The 8,177-nt window shown below is 39.9% G+C and overlaps 1 non-coding gene across 1 annotated transcript; it reads left to right on the top strand.

The window, feature by feature from the left end:
- Positions 1-7,755: 7,755 nt before the first annotated feature.
- LOC148573739 (small nucleolar RNA R71) lies at positions 7,756-7,859 on the top strand. Its single transcript, XR_015905948.1, has one exon. It is a non-coding gene; the product is annotated as a small nucleolar RNA R71 (small nucleolar RNA).
- Positions 7,860-8,177: the final 318 nt, after the last annotated feature.

The following is an 8,177-nucleotide window of genomic DNA, read 5'->3' as shown; positions in this document are numbered from 1 at the left end:
AATTCCCAATCCCTTGGTTTAAATGTTCATAAGAAGAGATGATGCTCGATCACTGATTATACCGCACAGTTTCATGAACCACAATTTGGTAGGATTACATGTCACAATATCCATCCAAACCCCAATCCAATTCACTGTGAGAAAGCTTCTCTAGCATGAATCCTCCATTCCTTTCCCAAGGTTCCGAAGGATTCCAATTATGGGTAGTTTCTTTCCCAAGACAACTACCCAATGGAATTAGATCGAGAAGCTTTCTAACAAAATTCAAGAGAAAAGATTGAAGAAGAAGATAAAACTATTATTGATTCATTGAATTACAATAGAGCTCCCTAACCCAATGAAAGGGGGTTTAGTGAGTCATAGCTCTGAATTCAATTACAAAGATATGAAAACTAGCTAAAATGAAAAGTTAAAAGTTCCTTCCTAACTTAAATTCTATCCTATTTATACACTTTCTATATTGAGCTTCTGTTGTGTTTCTTGGGCTTTGAGGCCTCTCCCTGCTTTCCTTTTGCCTTGGGTTTATGATCCATAATCTTGATGAGGCTGTTGATCCAAATTCTGTAACATTCATTGAGCCAACTTAGTGATAATCAAATAATGACACATGACTCAATAAATTGAAATTTCAGACTCATCAATCCTTCAGGCCCAATCCCATAAACCATGATATTCAATTGGGTTTCATACCAGAGTAAGTTTAAGTTAATGTTTGTGCTCAAATACTAACTTAAACCGCAATATTTTTGGCCCAGAAACCTTTTCCAAGAGTGGCGTTTAAGTTGCAGTTTAAGCTTAAACTGCAGCTTAAACGCCAGACACTTCCAGTGATGTCTTTTGTGGTAGCACGTTTAAGCTTCAGTTTAAGGTTAAACTGAAGCTTAAACGTGAAAATGGAAGAAGGCAGCCCTGGAGGGTAACTTAGTCGAACACGTTTAAGCTTCAGTTTAAGGTTAAACTGAAGCTTAAACGTGGAGGTAGAAAAGGCAACCCTGGAGGTCGAACACGTTTAAGCTCCAGTTTAAGGTTAAACTGGAGCTTAAACGTGGAAGCTGAGAAAGCCATCCTGGAGGTCGAACACGTTTAAGCTCCAGTTTAAGGTTAAACTGGAGCTTAAACGTGGAAGCTTAGAAAGGTAGCCCTGGAGGTGTCGAACACGTTTAAGCTCCAGTTTAAGGTTAAACTGGAGCTTAAACGTGGAAGCTGAGAAAGCCATCCTGGAGGTCGAACACGTTTAAGCTCCAGTTTAAGGTTAAACTGGAGCTTAAACGTGGAAGCTTAGAAAGGTAGCCCTGGAGGTGTCGAACACGTTTAAGCTCCAGTTTAAGGTTAAACTGGAGCTTAAACGTGGAAATGGAGAAAGCAACCCTGGAGGAGAAACTTGGTCGAACACGTTTAAGCTCCAGTTTAAGGTCAAACTGGAGCTTAAACGTGGAAATGGCTCCCTGGTGCTTTTCCCCTTTCTGGCGTTTAACCTCCAGTTTAAGGTTAAACTGGAGGTTAAACGTGGAACTGCCCCCCCTTGGTATCCTTCTCACTTCTGGCGTTTAACCTCCAGTTTAAGGTTAAACTGGAGGTTAAACGTGGAAATGCTTCTTTGGTGAGACTTTCATTCTGGCGTTTAACCTCCAGTTTAAGGTTAAACTGGAGGTTAAACTTCAATTCCAGCATTTCTTAGCCTTCATGATTCTGGCGTTTAAGCTCCAGTTTAGGCTTAAACTGGAACTTAAACTCCACATGTGATATTCAAGCTTCCTTTATTGATTTTGTTGCTTCCTTGCTTAGCCTCTTCTTCCCTGAAATCATCCAAACAATTGCATCAAAGTCTTGCAAAATTTCATGAGAAATCTTCCATTCATAGCATTCAAGTAATATAACTAAAAACTCATGGAATTTACATCAAAATCATACTGTTTGGATGGTTCATTGCTTTGTTATTCATTTAACCATTCTTGGTTACTTTAAGCTCAAGAAAATGCATAAAACAACTAAAACTAACAGAAAAATGCTAGTGAAACTAGCCTAAGATGCCTTGGCATCACAACACCAAACTTAATACTTGCTTGTCCCTAAGCAAGTCCTGAGTTATTTGAGAAGAAAGTATGAAACAGAAAGCAATTACATTGGCTATATTAGCAAGCATTTGAAGTTCATCAGAAGGGTTTTATGCAGAAAGTTGCAGTATCACTTTTTCATTCTTATCAGGTAAGATTATCACTTTTTCCTTGCATCCATCAAACACTGCTATGGCCTCTTGTTATTCTTATGTCCTTGGCACTTCTCTTCTTTGTTTTTCTTTTCTTTTTCTTAGAGCTTCTTTGCTCCTTGTTTGCTTAGTGTCATGTGTTGCACAAGCCTTTGGCATTTTCTTTTTCTTATCAGTGCACTACACATATCCACTCCAGGCATTTTAGTTCACATTTCTTCTTGAGACATTGGTGCCCAGCACCTCTTTGTGTGACTAAATGTTTTGTATTTAGGTTGCTCTTGATAATGGACTTTTGGTTGATAATCCCGGGTTAGTTAACCCAAGTTACCAAGTGTTGAAACACTCCTCAGAACCTATTCATCCAAGCATATCCTTAATACATAAACACCACAGGCATTTGTCTCAGAAGTTCAAACCATTGGTGCCTAGCTTATTTTCTCAATTTTTTTTTTTACTTTTTGGTTGCCCTTTTTCAGTGGCTTTTTCTTCTTCTTTTTCTTTCTTTTTCATGGCCAAAGACATTTATTCATCAAGATCCATAGACAGTTTTCAATTTCTACACAAAAAATGATAATTCTACACTCTATTTCTAGTGATCTGACTAAACAATCAAGCATGCATACCACCACTTAATTCTACTTGATTTGTCACTAATTTAGCCAAGTTACTTTTGTTCAACTTTTCTTTTATTTTTGGAAACAGAACAAGCATGGCAAGCATTTGTTTAAGAAGGTGGAGTTATATCCAAACATCTAGGTATTCACTTTATTCAAAGCAATAAACAGACAAATATACTAAAAACTTCACATTAAAACTTAAATGACTCATAATGAAAGAAAGCTCATAAAGACAATTCACCAATTATCATTTGATTATTAAGGAGAGAGACCACCTCTCATTTATTGCTTGGTTCTTCTTGATTCTTGGGATCCTGCTTCTTCTTGCTTCCTACCCCTTTTTGACCACTTGAACTTCCTTTGTCTTTTCTTATGAGCTTTTTCCAGAATCCAGCCTTTTTCATTGTTTCTTCCACTCCTTTTTCAAGGATCATTGCCTTGTTTATTTCTCCTTCTTTCCTCCCTTTGAAGTACTCATCAAAAGCTGGGAATGCTGGGTCCATCTTGTGTAAATGTTCTCCTATGTAGTTAAGCTTGATTTGCGAACTGATGTTGTAATCAGCTTGGACTGAGTATCTTGCATTCTGTAAAGTGGTGGCTTCCTTGATTGCCAAGACATTGGCATCTTGGTGTTGGCATATGTGGCTGAAGGATTCCTGTAAGTGTAAATTCTGTTCCCTTTGCAGATCCAAGAATCTTGATTCAAAGTTCCTTTGCATATCCATCATTTTTAGGTGAAAGTCCTCTTGTCTCTCCTGAGACCTCATGTGTTGTTGAGACATTCCTTCCATGATTTCCTGCATTCTGCTCATATCCATGGGGTCTCTAGGAGTTCGTTGTCTTCTTTCTGGAATTGCTTGCTCTTCTTGCTCTTCTTCTCTGTCTTCTCCTTCCTGTCCTTCTTGTTCCGCTTCTTGCTCTTCTTCCGCTTGTTGCCCTTCTTCATTTCTTCTTTTTGTATGTCTTGGAGCAGTTGGGCCAAGAGTCATTCTGTACGCAGTTATGGCCAATCCCGGATATAGCCAATTAGGTCTTTCATCTTCAAGTGGTACTTGGGCATCGATGCATAGTCTAATGATGGTGCTAGGGAAGTGGAGCCAGGATTCAGGGTCACTTTTCTCACTAAACTCTTGTATCTGTTCAGCAATGAGTTTATGAACTTTGATTTCTCCTCCCACCATAATGCAATGTAGCAAGATGGCTCTTTTAGGGACTATTTCTGAAGAATTTGCAGTGGGTAGGATGGATCTCCTAACTATTGCATACCACCCTTTAGCTTCCGGTGTTAGGTCTCCCCTTCTCAAGACTCTTGGAGCCCCTCTTGTTTTTCTCACCCATTCAGCTCTGATGGCACAAAGGTCTTCAGCAATAGTTGTATAGTCAGGTTCTCCTATCATCCTTTCTTCATAACCTGCTTGGCTGAAATGTATGTTTTTCATGCCAAGAGTTTTCATGATTGCTTTGGGACTGAAGTCAACTTCCACCCCTCTCACATAGCTTTTGTATGTGGGTTTCTTGGTTGAGTCTTCCCTCACTGCATTTGCATAGAACTCCTTCACCAAGTTGATGTTGATTTTAGTGATTGGCTTAGTCAGGAGCTCCCACTTCCTCTTTTTGATCTTTTCCCAAACACCTGGGAACTCATCCTTTTCAAGGTCAAAGGGAACCTCAGCTAGTACCCTTTTAGGTCTCATCCATTCGGCTTGAATCTCATGAAAAACTGATTTGTATCTCCTTGCATCGAATTCCCTGTTCTCCTCCATTGGTTGCTTGTCTTTTCTTCTTTTGTGGCTAGATGAGGCTGCCATTGGTTCTTTGGTTTTGGTAAGTTACAAGCTAAAGTTGACAAGGTGAAGCAAGAAGTGTTGTTGGAAGTGTGGTGAGGTTGTTTTCGGCAAGAGATAGTTATGCTATGATGAAGGAAAATGTGCATGAAGGAGAATTGGTGGTGTGGAACTCGTTCCTCAAGTGGTTCTTTATAGTGCCCGTAAGTGAAAAATGGACGGCTAGGGTGGTTTGTGAAGGGTGGCTTGATGGTAAATATATGAATCAGGGAGAAGGACGAATTGCTTTTCATTTTCTTGGAAGTATTCTGGGTGCATTAGGTTGTACATGTAGCTTTCTTTTCTTGTAGAACTTCCTTTTCCCATGTGTTAGTTTCAAAGACTTGTGAACTTTCTTTTTGACCAAGCACCGTACCTCCCTTTGTCTTTTTCCTCCATTTTTGTCTTTTCTTTTGTACCTGCACAAACAAACAAGTTTGCTATCATTTTTCGGTCCATGTGAATGATGAATAGTACTTGCACATGTAAATCAATGATTGACTTCATGAGCTTATAGCCGTGACTTTTGTATGTATGCACACTTATTACTGGACACCAAACTTAGTGTTTGGTAAAGTCTCCTGATGACATGAAATCCATATTGGTTGTCCTTAATGAATGTGCATAATTCTAATAAATCATAGTCACTTTGGCTCTTTGATGCTAAACAAATTTACTACCCTAAGTAATTGAAATCAAAGTATTAAAACATGCAAATGGTATACTTGTCATGAATTTCTAAATCCAGAGGAACTTCTTGCTTTTCATAAACTGTGTTCAAAAGGAACACCAACTTAATGTTTGGTCGTGCACCTTAAATGAAAGATGGAATCCAATTTGAGTAAGATTTGGGAGTGCCTTCAGGCACACCAAACTTAGAGACCAATTGTAATTTACATGCAAAGTTTAGTGCACTTTATCAATAGTTGTCCTGAGGATTCAAGTTCATGCATAAGAAACCATGCTTTATTAGATGTAAAGCAAAGCACTAAAGAGTAAGGATACTAAAACATGGGTTGCCTCCCATGAAATGCTTCTTTAACGTCACTAGCTTGACGGTTGTCCTTTGTTAGAGTTGATTGTAGTGCTTGATGTCTTCTCCTCTTACTATGAAAACGTCCCCATTTGATTCCTTCATGACTTCTAAATGTTCCATAGAAAGAACCTTCCTGATTGTGAACGCTTGAGGGAGCTGGGAAGGAATGGTTTTGAGGCCAGGTGGGATTGGCAGATAATGACTTGATATCACTTCATCTCCCGGAGAGAAACCTTCAGTGGGAATTTTCTTGTTTCTCCACCCTCTTGGCAATTTCTTTACAATTCTTCCCTTTCTCTTGAAGCTTTCTTCATTGACCCTTATGCTGGGAGGATCCTTCTGATCTGTTTCTATTGATTCTTGTGGCTTTAACTCTTGCAATTCTTGTTTGCTGTCCAAGGACTGTTTCAGAGTTTCAGCTGCCGGATTGCTTTCCTCCAAACACAGATGGCTACTCTCATCCTTAGGCTTTTCATGTTCTGGTTCAGGCTCAGATGCAGGTTTGAAAACATTGAAAATGAGCTGTTCATCATGTATTCTCAAAATTAGCTCTCCTTGTTCTACATCTATGAGTGCTCTAGCAGTGGCTAGAAATGGCCTCCCCAGAATGATGGGGTGTAGGTAGTTTTCTTCCATGTCCAAAATGACAAAGTCTGTGGGAAAGAAATAGTTTCCCACTTTCACCAGCACATTCTCAACTACCCCCTCAGCTTGCTTCTGAGTTTTGTCAGCCAGTTGTATGATTACATCAGTGGATCTCACCTCATTCAGTTGTAGCCTCTTCATAAGAGTCAGAGGCATCACATTTATGCTAGCTCCTAGATCACAGAATCCTCTGTCAATTTTTGTTTCCCCTATGATGCAGGGGATATGAAAACTTCCTGGGTCTGTTTTCTTAGAGATTATATCCTTCTTGATGAGGGCACTGCATTCTTTGTTCATTATTACAGTTTGTCCTCCCTTTAAAACTCTTTTCTTGCTCAGCAATTCCTTTAAATACTTGATATGTGTAGGCATCTGCTGGAGAATCTCAAGAAAGGGAATATTGATATGGAGAGACTTAAATGTCTCTAAAAACCTTGAATAGGTTTTCCCTTTTTCACCTCCTCCTAACCTCTGAGGAAATGGTGCTTTTGGTTGGTATATTTCCAGCATGCTTTTTTGCAGTTCCTTGGCTTGCTCAGTTCCACTTTCCTGCTTAACTTCTTCCACACCTTCCTTCAAGATTTCTGGCTCCTGCTCTGAGGGCCTGATTCCTTCTTCTTCTGAAACTTCCTTCAATATGGTGATGGCCTTGCATTCTTCCCATCTCACTCTCTTTTGTTCCCCTTTAGGATTCTTTTCTGTGTCACTAGGGAACACTGCAGTTGATTTGGGGGCCTGTTGAGATAGCTCTCCTACTTGAGACTCCATCCTCTTGAGTTTTTCACCATGGTTTCTTAAGGTAGCTCTCACATCATCCCTGAAGCTTTTCAATTCGGTTATGTCTTGACTCATGGTTGCCATCATTCCTTCTATCCGGTTTAATTGATCTTGAAATTGTTGGTTCGGATTAGGTTGGGTAGGTTGATTATTTTGGCCATGATATGATGGTTGGGAGTAAGTGTTTTGTGTGGCTTGGTATGATCTTTGGTTGGAGTTTTGGTATGTGGAATTGTTATGTTGGTTGTGGTTGTAAGATTTGTGGTTTTGTGGTTGGGTTTGTTGGTTCCCCCATAGTTGGCCTCTTCCCAATCACCTCCTTCAATGCTTACTTCCTCTTGATCTTGTGTGTGTATTGCAGCCACTTGCTTTGTTTCTAATTGCCTGGTAAGCTCTGCTAGTTGCTTGGCAAACACCTTGTTTTGGGCTAGAATTGTATCAACATGGTTCAGCTCCATGACTCCCTTAGTGTTGTGCCTCTCTGATGCATAGTAGTACTCATTCTCAGCCACTGTCTCAATCACTTCAATGGCTTCTTCCACAGTCTTTTTCCTGTTCAATGAACTTCCTGATGAATGGTCTACAGCCTTCCTTGATTCATAAGAGAGTCCATCATAGAAAATATGCAATTGCACCCAATCATGGAACATGTCTGGTGGGCATTTCCTTGTCAAATCCTTGAATCTCTCCCATGCCTCGTAGAGAGTTTCACCATCTTGTTGTCTAAAAGTCTGAACCTCAGATCGAAGCCTATTGACCTTTTGTGGGGGGTAGAAACGTGCCAGAAACTTGCTTTCCACCTCATCCCATGTTGTTAGACTCCCCCTTGGGAATGATTCCAGCCACTTAGCTGCCTTGTCCCTAAGTGAAAATGGGAACAAAAGCAGTTTATAGGCATCTTCCTGGACTCCATTGGACTTCACAGTGTCACAAATTCTCAGGAATTTTGTGAGATGTTGGTTGGGATCTTCATTAGCACTCCCACCAAATGAACAATGATTCTCCACAAGTGATATTAGCTGTGGTTTGAGTTCAAAATTGTTGGCCTGAATGGGTGGTTTCTGAATGCT

The sequence above is a fragment of the Arachis ipaensis genome, chromosome B2 (assembly GCF_059453495.1).
Source record: "Arachis ipaensis isolate K30076 ecotype BB chromosome B2, ASM5945349v1, whole genome shotgun sequence".
Classification (NCBI taxonomy): Eukaryota; Viridiplantae; Streptophyta; class Magnoliopsida; order Fabales; family Fabaceae; genus Arachis; species Arachis ipaensis.
This window is presented reverse-complemented; position numbering and strand designations above follow the sequence as displayed.